This window comes from Trachurus trachurus, assembly GCF_905171665.1.
Source record: "Trachurus trachurus genome assembly, chromosome: 15".
NCBI classification, from domain to species: Eukaryota; Metazoa; Chordata; class Actinopteri; order Carangiformes; family Carangidae; genus Trachurus; species Trachurus trachurus.
In genome coordinates, this window is record NC_139906.1 from 30,544,063 (window position 1) to 30,558,442 (window position 14,380).

The window sequence follows — 14,380 nt, forward strand, 5'->3', positions numbered from 1 at the left end:
TGTCATTAAATCACCGGCTAGACAATTTCCAAGCGTACGTTTTAAGGAGGTAATGAGTAATCTGTGGTGGGTTGCATATAATCGTGACCCTCTCAGCCCTGACTATTCATCCGTCTCTTTCCTCCCTTGGGATGATGGTTGGTTTGGTTCCCAGGCAGAGCGAGGAAAAGCATTCACAGTGACAAAAGTGTCTAACAATTATTCCAGCACAGAGCTCTTACGTGAAATCTAAGAAATTCTAAGCAAAGGACACCAGATTTTTTTTTTCTCAGGACATTAGGATGATGGTCCCTGTGAAAAAAGGAAAACTAAATCCATGCTCTGTGGCACTGATGTAGAAAGTCTATTTAGTTTATTATGTTTCAGGCTGGTCTAGAAATCTGCCACATACTGGATCATATATGATTTGATGAATATGTGAATCCATCCACACTCATTTAGAAACACTGTCCAACTCAGTGTTGAGTGTTAACATGTAGCAACAGAAGCAGTGATCTGCTCTGGCTGTGACCATGAGATCAGTGAGCTGAGAACTCCACCAGAGCCTTGATGTCGCCGACTCCTCCATCAGTTCCAATGTCCTGTAGTCTAATGCAGCAGTGATTTACAGTGGCTTTCATACTGAAAATATGTTGTTGTCATAGAGATTACACAGGAAGTTAGGGTTAGGGTTGAGTTGAATGCAGTTTCTGTCCTTGTGATCTTGCCTGAGTGTGTATGTGCATGTGTGTGTGTGTGTGTGTGCATGTACGTCAGGTTGTTTGTGTTGATCTAGGCCTCTGGGCTCTTTGTGTTTGAGGAGGGGTCTCCGGCCTAGCGCAGCTGACCCCAGGGTTGCTATGGAGACAACAGGAGCCACTTCCTGAATTCTCAGCCCATCCCACAAAACATTATAGGGTGGGGATCTCAAGCTGAACTCATGACAGGAGTGGAAAAAAACGGAAGAGGGCAAATTCTCTTTTAATTGAATAGTTCATTCTGTAGAAATGTGATGAATAAACACTGTGAAAAAAGACCCGAAAACAATGCACTTCTAAAGAAACATGACGAAGGGGAACCGGTCTCAATCACATAGTCTATCTCTGTTGGTTCAGTTCACAGAGTCAATGATCTGGTTCCTTTTAGCACACAGTTATCAATATGCATGATGATGTAACAAAGCCCAGAGAGTAGCCTAATTGTAGGCTACTAGTTGTTTCATTTGGCAAAATCTGAATATACTACCCATGAATATATTTGTATAAGTGTATAATCGCTATAAAATAACATTTGTTTGGTTTTCGTAGCCTTATAATTATTATTATTATATATATTATTATTCTTTTATATATACATAACAAGGGCCTTGCTTTAGACAGTGTCTCCATTTTGCGCCGCCATGTTTGTACGGCAGCCCGAAGGAAAAATCCAGCCAATCAGAGAGCACGTCTCGCGTTCATAAATAAACCAACGAAGAAGAAGGCAGAAGGAAAAAGAAGGAGGAGGAAACAGCAGACAAATCATAAAACGGCTTAGATATCATCTCATTGCTATATGCTCCTGAAATACTCCCAGTCGTCCCGGTGTAGGTACCAAATGTGTCCGGGCTGCCAGATTTGTCCGGGGGCTGCGACTGGCGATGACGTGGCACATCGTGATTGGTCGTGAGGATTTATAAAAGTTGTAGGTAGACGAAAGTGAGCTATTTATATTTTCTAATGATAACATTAAACATTTACACAACTAACAGTCACGAAAATGATTAAAGTACTGTAATTAGCAGGGGCGTTCACAAACGCTTTTTTGACGTTGCCTAGGAGATCTGTGCCAAATCTGGCGAAAGTGTGTTGTTGAGTCAGAGACAGGTCTGGAACAAAGTTCATTTTCTCCTGAATTGTCCATCTGAAAATGTCCATTTTCGTGTCAAACTGTTCAGAAGAGATGTGGCTTTTGACAAATGAGTCCAATATTTACTATGGGGCGAAGTGACTAACTTCGCCAACATCCGCGGTAGCATCCAAGTAACGCATTACGCCACCACGACCAATCACCATGTGCCACGTCATCACCAGTCGCGGCCCCGGACACATCTGGCAGCCCGGACACATTTGGTACCGACACCGGCAACAAGTTTTTTTGTCCTCTGAGGCCACCATCACTTTGCTGACGGGAGGGGTGAGTGCAAGCAAGCGAGTGAGCCCCCCCCCCCCCCATCTTTTTTACACACTGGACCTTTAAAGACCTGAAGTTGGGGAAACTTTGCTTACCCCAAAGTTTCAAAATCTCTCTACCCTGTCAAACACCTTTGGAAGGCTAATCCCCTCAGCTCTGTTCTTACACACAGACATGAGGCTGGTATCAACCTGCTTATCTCCCACTGACAGTTACCACTGTGCTGATTTCAAATACCTGAGCATGTGTACAGCAGGTGTAACAAAATTCAAAACCTACACAAATGTCTAAGTGTTAGAAAGTGTTAGGTGTTCACTGAGTGGGACCAGGGGGTTTATGATCAACTTTTTCCACCAGCATTGTACAACGCAGTTTCCTGTGAGCCCCCAGCGCTCCGCACCCGAGGGTGTCGAGGAACATTAACCCGACGTTTCTTGTCCTTTAAGAGTCCAAAGTGTTAATAATCAGAATTCTGGTTTCACAGGCCAGCGGCTCTGTTAGTATTCAGGACCCCGATCAGAATATCCGCTGGTCCATTAAACTGCTGACAGTGACTGATACACAAGGTCAGCCTGTCAGAGAGGGAGAGCTGCACCAAGGAGGAAGGGAGGGCGTTGAAGTAAGGGCGGCTTTCGTGCTATCAGATAAAGAGTGGAAACTTGTAGGACAACTCACACACACACTGACACATTAATGTGAAGGTCATGGCAAGCGTTGTGAATGAAGATTAGAAGCTAAATTGTAATCTAATAAAGCAGCCCTAGGCACATATTATGTTTGTTTAATATGACTGGCACATGGATCTCAGAAAAGGACTGTTGGAGGGAAGGTGCCGACTCTGTCTGAGCAGCGTTCCAGACGTGTCACTTTAACACTGTGTTTTTTGTGTGAGATGCTTCAGCTGTTGGAGGCGCTCCAGCGTAGAAGTGGAAAGTCCTCAGAGCCACTGCTGGAAACTGTAAATCTACAATCTGCTGGGCTGAGCAGTAACTAGCAGAGTGGAGGTTCATCTACACCTCCACCGCTCCAGGTACTGAGTCACCAATTACACTCCAGTCAGGAGACATCCACAGACGGCACTGTGTGTAAACATTATGGAGGTGCTGCAGTGTAAATCTGTCAGGGTGTAGACGATGGACTCTGGAGAAATGTTTTACCAGGAATAATAGGGCTGATCTTTCTTAAACCTTTTTTTTCTTCTTTTTTTAAGTAGCCTCTATATTTTTGGGCTTTTTATTGCCTTTTTTAATCGATAGGACAGTGGAGAGAGAGACAGGAAATGGGGAGGCAGAGAGGGGGAATGACATGCAGGAAAGGTCTGCCGATGTGGATTCGAACCGGGGCCCTGCAGTGAGGACTGTAGCCTCAACATGGGATGGCTGCTCTACCAAAATAAACGCTGCCTCCTTGTCTTGATGTTGATCGGCTCCCTGTTGCTGATGAGATTTACTCATTGTTAAATCTATTGATATTTTCAGTCAATTTGCTCGGTCTAAGTATGTTAGATACTGTGTCATAACTTTATGATTTAGTGCACATTTCCTTCCTAATTCAGTCCTTTGGAATTTGGTCCAAAAAGGCCATTTAATAGTGCATTTACATAGTGTGTGTATCATTTCTCCGAAAAAGTTCCTAAGTAAGCACAAAGTTTAAAGGCACTACGAGGAGTTTTGGAAAGCAAAGTGTTTTCACACTACATTTCCCATGAGCCTCCGCACACGGTGAAATTCTTGGACCGGCGCAAGACGGACAAAAGCGAAAACATTTGCCAACAATGTTTTCATTAAAGCAGAAGTGAGTGATCCGGTCGTTTTCGCTAATGCTGCGTTCCAGGCAGGCTTTTGAAATCGTAAATTACAGCTTCAAGTCACAACTTACGACTTTGTAGCGTTTCAGGCAACCCACTCGTGTTTTTCCGACCTGTTTTACCGGTGAAAGTCACTATAACGGCCACTCGTAACTTCCGACCGGTGAACTCGTACCAGATCGAACTGGTACCACTTCACGGTCGGAAAAATACGAGTTTCCTTGAACGCACCATAACAGTCCTCGTCGCTACGTCACCACATTCACGGCGTTCCTTGGCTGCACACACAGCCCTGCATGCCGTTCTCTCTCCTCATTGGATAAAAACTGTAGGATACGATAAATGTTTTCTCTTCGGCTCAGAGCAGAGCAGAGGGACTGAGAGACCCGTGTTTCAGTCCAAACACTCTATGTAAGTGATTGCTGTCGGAAGATATAACTATTTAAGACTTATATTAACACAAATATATCACTCACTTCTGCTTTAATCAAGAATGAAAGTCGGAGGTTAAAAGACGATCAGATACCGTCGTAGTTCCGACCATAAACGGCGATTCTGCGGCGTTATTCCCATGACCCGCCGGGCAGCGTCCGGGAAACCGAAACTAGGAAATGCTGGACGAGCCGACCACTAAATAATAATAACTAAATAACTATAAAGACAAAACGATATATTTATCGAAAATGGAGCCATTAACAAGTGGTAACGTAGATTCATCCACATTAAGATGAGACTCTTTTATAACCAAAAGCAGACTCCTCGGGGTCTCTTTAAGAAGGGAGAGATAGAGAGAGAGGGAGAACATGCAAGTAATTAGCAAAGTCAGGAAACTGTACATGCATGGAGACCTCCAAGTACATGGAGACATGTACTTGGAGGTCTGAGGTGATGAAACACAAGGAAAGCTGCAGAACTTCAAAGGGCGACTTTGGCACCCTGCGCAGCTCGAGGTCATCTGAAGTGGCCGGGCCCTTGATGTAGTGCACCTTTAATAGTGTTTAACCTGGCACACGCACTCTCTCATTGTGTTGGTGTATTTGTGATGTAGAAGAAGTGCCTCTTGAGTGGATGAAAGAACACACAGACACGGCGCTTGCCGTACTTTAAAGGTTTCCTCTGCAGCTTGTTTTAAACATCAATATATCACCATTGAATGGGCTGTCACCTCGGCATATTTACTGTACATACAACGTCCACCCTCCCTGCACCAGTGACATTGCTGCAGTGCACTTATTAACCTTGAAGGGAATAAGTCCAATAGATTTTAAAGGGCTCCTCTGGGAAAAAAAAAGAAACTTCCTGCCTTTATTCCCAGAGTTGAGATGGTGAAGATTGATATCAATATCATGTCTGTGCATCAGCTCATCTCGGCAGGAAGCAGCTAGCCTGGCTTTAAACTTCACTAACAAACATGTTGTGTCTCTTGTGTCTAATCTGGATTCTAACAGAAATGTATAGTCTACATTTTGTGGCTCTACGGGGAGTTACACGCTGCAACTTTTTCTACAGCCGGAAACCCTGGGTGCATAAACTGTTGTTCATCAGGAAATAGTTAGCGCACAGATCTCCCCATGTATGGATTAAACAAACAAGATACATGATCTGTGGACAGAGCCGGGCGGGCTGTTTACCCCCGCTTGGCGTCTTTATGCTAAGCTAACCATCTCCCAACTCCAGATGCACAGATCACATATTAAATGAGATCACATCTAAAGGAAAAGAAAGCAAAAAAGTGCATTTCCACTGTGTAACAGCAAGGCCTGTGTTTGTGGAGAGAACACAACATACACAACAATGCACATCATCTTCATAAAAAGCCTGAATGAAACCTCTGTGTCATTTTCCAGCTCAGAAATTTTCACATAAAATGTAAGATTTTGGCACTTGTCATTTTGTTGCCAGTTTTCCAAGACAATAAAAAAAACTTTCACTGGGCAAATTTCAGTTTTGTTTAACAGTTTTTCAGCTGTTATCCAAACCCCTTCTTTTGTCCAAACTCAAATGCCACCTTCATTCAGCAGCGAGCGATGTCAAAAGTTAAGATTTTATCGAAACAGGAGCTGCTGTTGTGTGTTGCGTCAAAGCCAAACTGAGAAAGTGGCCCCCGGTCATGCACCACGCGATATGTACTTCTACAGATAAGCTACGTCCCATTAAATAAGACGTTGGTGTCGGAGTTCTCAGTTTACACTGGAGAACAGAATGAATATAAAGTACTTTCAAAATAAAATGTCCTCGCATGTTTCCAGATATGATCAATTTGCAAACGGTAATCACAACAGGATGTTTTCTCTGTATAAAACCTTCTTTCGTTGGACTGCAGTCTGTTAGGCAACAGTCTAGATTATATTCAAACCTGGAGCAGACGCTGTGAGGAAAGACTAGAGGTTAGTGTGTACACCTGCTTTTATTTCTCCTGCCTTCCTCTTTCTTCTGTCTCCCTCCTTGTCTCTCTCTCTCTCTCTCTCTCTCTCTCCTTCGCTCTGTGTGTCAGCCGGTTGCCAAGTGCTAAGAATCTGGGGAATGCAGGATTGCAATGTTCTGATAAAGTTTGCTTTGTTCCCCAAGTGACCTGAGTGAGAGAGGGAAACAGAGAGAGAGAGAAAAAGAGAGGGAATAGTAGCCATAAGTACACACCACACACACACACACACACACACTGCATACTTGTACATGACATGAGCATCTTGTTATTCTCCACAAAATGTGTAGACATGGACAGTAATTGAGACATAGTGAAGATGCATAAACACAGTGCTGTAATTGGAGCTAAACAACATGTACAGTTGGATAATTAGCATTCCTGAAGCTTTATCTCTGCTCCACATTGTCCAACTATCCATTAGGCTTATTTACAATAGACTGCCAGCAGTTAAGAGCTTTCTGACAGAACGGGACCAGGAGTCAAGAGCTCTCAGGGCTTCCTGAGGATTACTTAACAGCCATTGCAAAGATTTGTAATTTTAATTAGTTTTCTCGAACTCTGTGATTCGGCCTGTTAACTTTGTTGGGGCGCCGTTGCCGTGCTACTGGACCCCCATCCCTAAATGTGAGGACTGTGTTAGTGTTTTCCAAAAAAGCTCACTTTTCAGGTGAGTCAGCGATGGATTCTCATTTGGCTTTGAATTCAAAAATGCTTTCAAAAAAGAAAAGAGCAGAGCGTTTACACAAGTCAAGGTGAGGCAATGAGAGCGTGACCAGTTTCAATGAGGCATGTTACTTTTAAGAGTAACTGCAGGATTTTTAGTTTAACTACTGTATGCTACATTTTACCTTAATTAAACAACTTTGGAGTAATTGTGATCATTAAGTAAATGACTTGAACTTTAAAGGAGGGAGAGGGGAGGCTCTCTGCCTTCCACCTCGCGTCTCTTGGTTGAAAAACAACTTTGCAAGATGAGCACCACCACACCGGTGTCCCAGCTCTCGTCTCAGCAGCACCGCGACAAACGCGCCCTGTGACTGGTAATCTCTAAGACTATACAAATATACACACGGTAACATTGTATATGATATAGAACGTTATTTACGGCTCTGTTTATTGATTTCTCGCCGGCTTCGTTGTAGACAAATTGACATTCGTTGTAGCACATGGACGAGAGGAGGGTTAGCAAAACAGAGGAAAAGCATCCGAGACCATTCTGGTGTGCAATATTTCCTGTCTTTCTTTTATGTATTTATGTATATTTATATATATATTATATAGCTCTTATTCTAATTTATTATTCTCTGTTTTTATCAGTGTCATAGCCATAGAAATTAAATTTTGTTCATCGATTCACTGCAAGGTGTATGTTTTCTGAATGACAAATAAAATCTATCTCTCCTTTAAAATGTAATTGGTTACTCATCACTTTCCCAAAAAAAGTAGCTGAGTTAGTAACATTATAAGAGTAACTAATTACCAGGAAAAGTAACTATTGTGTTACTTTTTTATAAAATGCTCAAATATGCCACATTACTTGAACTCACCCTCCTAACCCTAACCGGTTGTTTATCAGGCAGGCTTCGCGACGCCCGTCACGGAGCGGACCAGATAAACGTATTTTCTCCGACTAGTTGATGGACTGAAACAAATGTGTATGTACTGTAATGCATGGCAGTATTATTTTTTGAAGGGGCTTCTTGAGTCAAGTAACAGCGCATTTTATTGTCAGTAACAGTAACGGCATTACAACGGGGGAAACAGTAACTTTGATTACTCACTACTGGAAAAAGTGGAGCCGTTAGTAAGGTGATTTATTTATAACGCTGTTATTCCCATCACTGCCCATGACTGACAGAAACCTGAAACAAGCTTATTTACAGGTCTGACCTCCTGTGTTTGATTAGTTTTAGTCTGGAAACAAACACAAACTACCTACTGGTTAGCGTAGCCATGTTAGCAACTACAGCATGTACCTGACTTATACTACATACCTAGATATGCTTGACTAGGTACGTTGCAAAACAGCGCTAAACCATTGTTAGGTCCTTGGCCTCAGTCACATTAAACAAACACAGATTCATTGGTCAAACATGAGTTTCTTACAAAGAAGCAAAAGGATTTGTATGAGCATGCGTCTTGAGGTGACTCAACTCTTCATACAAGGTCGGATTAATGGCTCTAGAAATCTGGCATGCTATATTTTACCCTGAGCAGAACGCACAACACGCTCTCACCTTTTACCTCTGACTTCCTCTCTCAGCTGCTACAAAGGCCCTCAGCTAAAATAGCGCAGTCACATCCGATCCTGTGTAGCAGCAAATGTCAGGCGCTCCGAGCGGCTTTGTGTTTCACGTTCAGTTCAGTTTCCCGTACATGTTGGTGAAAAAGCGTGGCCGCGCTTTCCAGTAGTTTGACACTTCAGTTCTTTGTCAGTGAAGGAGAGGGAGGGAATGGGGAGAAATGACATTCCTGTCTTTATCTGAGCACAGGACACACATGTGATTACATGCTCTCTTGCTCTCCAACTCCGTCCCACACACTCTCTCTCTCTCTCTCTCTCTCCCTTACACACACAAAGGCACGTTCATGCTAATGCTAACAAAGCGCTGCAAATTCTTACATTTACACATTGTGCTGAGCTCTTAGATACACACATACGTGCACGCACACACACCCTGAATAAGACATCAAGACTGGTTGAGGGACACATGCAACATCCAACAAAGGTGTGTGAGGGAGAGTTTGTGTTATAAACAAAGATAGGCACTGCAATTTATGTGTGTGTGTGTGTGTCTGCCTCCATACATGTATTTGTATGTGAGGAAAAGTGAATGAAAAATGCAGAGACAAAGGAAGACACAGGAAGTGAGCGTTTGGGTTGAAGGGGGGGGCAGGGTCACAGAGGGCACGATGGGAGTCTTGCACATTCATTTGCGTGTGAAGAAGTAATTAGATTTGTGTGTGTGTGTGTGTGTGTGTGTGTGTGTGTGTGTGTGTGTGTGTGTGTGTGTGCTGAGCTGTGGGAGTATGTATGATGGCTAAACAGAAAAGCTGAGTTGTGTTTACATGGTAAATATGTGTGTGTGTGTGTGTGTGTGTGTGTGTGTGTGTGTGTGAGTTGGGAGTTAAGGTGGTGGAATGTCACATGGTGATGGATGCTTACTGGACAACAAAGCCGGGGAAAGAAAACATAGTGGAAAGCATTAACTCTGTTGCTGCTGCTCTGCTCTGCTCTGGGTTAATAGACACAGATTGAACACTGCAGTGGTGTGTGTTGTCAGCGATCATCAGATGGTTTTCAGAGAGCTTGCAGTTGCATGTCATATACTGTACTGTATGTCAAAAGCTTCTTTTTTTTTTAAGGAGCTGTTTATAAATTTTGGCATAACTAACATTAAAGTTGTATTCCTTTTGTTAGTTTTTTTTTTTTTTTTTTTTTTTTTTACAAATGGTCCATTTAAACTGATAACCATTAATCAGATAAAAAAAAATGTACAAAACAAAGTAAAATTACAGAGATGATTCCTTTATCTCACGAAAAAATAAAGATAAAGGTGCTACTGGAAATGTCCAGATTAGAACAAAGCTGATTTATTAAGTTTATTCAGGGTAAGAGTTAATGTAGCTGTGAATGTTTTCATCTGGTGTCATGCAGCTGTACAAAACTTAATTAAACAGACTCTGTGTGCGTCAGACATCTTGGATGTCAACTAATGAGAGGTAGAAAGGCTCCTCCAAAATAAAGAAGAGGGAAAAAATGCTGAAGTGACAGATGTGGAGTCTTACGCTAAACGACTCAGCAGCACAGTGCTTCAGAGTTTTAAAGGACAGCACTTGTGTAGTTTTACATTCCTCCTGTACTTTTCTGTGATGATGGATTGTTCCTCTCAAGCAGAGTAAGAATAGACAGCAGGAAGAGTGGAAGTGACAGAGACAGGCTGTAAGAGCTGCAGAGGAAAGTCACCAGCTGGCTGTGGGACAGCAGCCACATTTTTTCAACAGTTCGTCTTTTTTTAAATTTTGCCTTCTTGTGTAAATCTTAAAATGTGTGTGTTCATTTTGTCTTTGTGTTGTTTCGGTGGTTGTGTGTGGACTCCCATCTTGGGTTTGTGGTTGAAAGAAAAACCGCTTAATGAGGTTTCGTCAAGGTAGAACAGGTTGAATCATGTCACTTCAGTGCATGATTTGCACTTCTTTGACCAAATTAATATTTTTGCATTGCGCCTTGTGTGTGTGTGTGTGTGTGTGTGTGGGGGGGGGGGGGTTCACAGGTACTGTCTCCCTCCTGGCCGGTTGGCAGTCAGGGCTACTGTAAACATCCTTGACTGGAAGCTGGTGTTGGTTTTGGGGCTTTCAGTCGGATGTTTGCAGCAGCCAACTGCTAGTACCATCACTGCTGCTTCACCTGCTGCACACTGTCACCACGGACACACAACCGTAAGTATCATGACTGTTGATTACACAATGTACAAAATCATGGTTAGATATAACAGCATGAGGTGAGCTTTATGTGTTTCAATACAAGACGGTTTTTCTTTCATCCTCAGTTCAAATGAGTCATGATAACTTTGGAACTCCAGCCTGATTGTTAAAGGGATAGTTCAACATTTTGGCAAATTGGCCCATTGCCATATTCCCTATAGTCATAGCAGTAGGTTCGTTACCTTTAATTGTCAGTGCAAGCTATTCTAAGAACGGCGGAGCAGAGCTGCGAGCTGCTCAGAGCTACGCTACGGAGGCTCATGGGATTTCTTGGTTTCCCTCATCAAACTCATCAAATACACAATCCAACAACTCCAAAACGCTCTGGTGGACAAGTTGTGACCTGCACATTCACCACGCTATGAGATAATAACGGAGCGTTACGAGACAGAGTTGTTTTTCGAGATTGTGTATTTGATGATATTGATGAGGTAAACCAAAACATCCCATTAGTCTCTGTAGCGTAGCTCTGAGCAGCTCGCGGCTCTGCTCCGCCGATTCTTAAAATAGCTTGCACCGACAATTAAAGGTAACGAACCTACTGCTATGACTATAGGGGTTATGTGCTGATTATGTGCTGAAGCTGGTTGAGTGTTTTGTGTCTGGGTGCTGGACTTCCTCTTCAACAGATCTCAGAGAGTGAGAGTGAAGGGACATTTCTCTGGACTAACGTCATCATCAACCGGCTTTTCCTATTGGCTGTGGCCTCTCTGCTCTCCTATATACCATGTGCACTAATAACAACCACAGTACTGAAAGCAATCACATGGGAGGTTTGTCATAGTGATGGTGCTGAAGGAGAAGGAAATATCACATGCTCCTGTCCCATAGTGTTTCTCCAGATAATGTCAAGAAGCCTTTTTTTATTCAATTTGATATAGACCAACTATTGATTTTAGTTGTCATGACTCTGCTCTGGACTTGTGGTACTTGATAATGATCTGCTTTGATTGTAACAACATACTTGAATAACTAAAAAAAATACCTGTGACTTTTAACACTTTGTTGCACAGCTGTTTGTGAGTAAAACTATATCTAATCAAAAACAATGACTCAGTCGTAGTAAAAGTAAATAAAGAATGTGAGCCGAGAGAGAAACGTCTGGCGGTGATAGTTGTCTCCATTCAGACTGTTTGGTTCCCAGTGGATGGGAGCGGCTTCATCTCCCCTGAGACACAAGGACATGGGAGAGGAAAAGGAGAGGAAGGAGGTGGATGAAGGGAAAGAGGAACAGGATGGGAAGAAGGGGGAAAAGACAGGGAAAAACAACGAAGAAGACGAAGAGATTGGGAAAAATAGCTATTCCTGAATAGTTGGGTTTTAATCTTGCCTCTGCCCTCCTCATCAGTCAGAGTTGAGGGGAAGTGGGTGTAACATACACTGCAGGACCACAGACAGGGAAGGAAGGAAGGAAGGAAGGAAGCATTCTAATATTACTCCCCCACCCCCACATTCATCATACCATGAATGAAAACACGCTGTGCTTTTTTGCAGTTTCTGTCTAAACAGTCTCAGCATTTCTTCCTTGGTGCCTGAAACCTCAGGAAATAGTTTGGTTCACAAAAGCTCCTCGACATGGAAAGATGCAGTCAAAGTGAGCAGCTTGTAGAAAATGCAGCAGTGCATTGGTTTCTGCTGAAACATTTAGATGTCACTCAACCTAATATCAGTGTGTTTAAAAAGGAAAACCCAGAACATAAATACAGGTATTGACTTGTAAATGTTGTAATACTTGTAATAATATAAGTAGGCCTATAAACATTTTTTATAATGTTTAAATGCTCCCAGTTATATCTTTTTGAAGGGTGAAGTCAGTTAAACAAGGGGGACAGATGTGTTGGTATTTGTGTGGTAGAAGGTGTATTATATTGATTAAAGATGATGTTTTCTCCTCAGATAGATGCTTTTTCTCATGTGAATGGTTGAATAACTTGATTATTTCATTACTGAATAATTGAATCTCTTTATTACTGAGTAACTTGACCTCTTTAGACCTGTAAACAAGGGAAAATCTCCACTGGTCAGAACTCACAGTCACGATTAGTGGTCCTGTTCTGGGTAAAAGGCCAGAAAGCTTGTGTAGCCTACAGTAGCTACTTGTGGACAGGAAGTGTATTATATTTTTCTTTTGTGTGGTTGGACTGACTAAAATACACTTTGTGCAGAATCGAGAGACATCAAATTGTAGTTTTTTAGTTTTTTAATGTTTGCATTCACAGCTGTTGACTTCACATTTTAATGTTGAGTTAACTTTCCAGTAAGGGACAGTCACCATCACCAGCTCCAGTTTCTCTTTGTTGATCACTCTCAGGCCTAAAAAGGTGTACTTAGATTTTAACATGAAGATCTACTGACCTAATGCAGTATTATGGTATAAACTCTCCCTGTGACCTCTGAGTTTCAGGCAGTGTAAACATCCTACACTCTCGGCGTCGGCCCCTGGTGGCCGGGAGTGGGACTGTTTGCACTGTCCGGCTCAGGAACGCAGCAGTGTGGGTGAGTTGAGTTTGCTGTCCATTCACATTTCAGTGCAGAGTTCACGTATTGTACTTTCTGAGCATAATACAAATCACTCAGTTCATGATTCATTGGTTTGTGACTTAAATCCTCCAAACAAAACACAAGGGTAATGTATGGATCAGCTACAGTTTCACTGACTTAGTCACTAAACTTGCTGTAGGTCAAGTAAATCCAATTTAAATGTGGGTCTCCTGATTTTTCTTGTTGATAAATGTTGGAGTATTACACTAATGTAGTCATCAGCAGCTTTGGGTCACAATATGTGGTGTGTATGGTTTTAAACAAGATTGTGACATGATATTTATGCCTAGAAGTGAAACTGAATAATAATTTTACTGTGTACGTTTTCTTTATTCTTTATATACATTAAATGTTCAAAACCCAGTGCAGCTATATTTGATGTTAGGTTTTGGAGTCTTAGAGAAACCACACACCGACTCAGAGCATATAACCACAGGTCAACAGCTGCTTTCTGTATCCCCTCTTTTTTTTGCATTTGTAAAATTTGTGTCTTGATCTTCACTGACATTGGGTCATCATCAGTGCTGAACGCAATGTGGTGTAAGTGAGTGGCGGCCTGTGTAAATAAAGAATTATTGAAGTCTCAACTAAAGGATTTGAGCAATTCCTCTGACATCCTCGGGTGGATTGCTGGGGAATGCTTGCCATTCGGGACAGGAAACAGGGAGCGGCACATCTCTGATTGGCTGGAGTCCCTGACCCAGCGACCTCGGTCATGGCTGTCCCACTGGGGGTGGGACACACACAAACACAATTCAGGGTATGTGACAGAGTTGTGGTAAAAAGCAAAAGGGAAAGAATTTAGGAAGTGAGACGAGAATAATGGAATATAAACTCATTTTATATAATATAACATCAGAAATTGTAAATGATTGCTCACTGTTTGAGTGTATTCTGGCCTGTCCAGATATGTAACCTTGTTCCTTAGAAGAAGAAGAAAAAAACTGACATGAAAGTGCTCTGACGTCTTT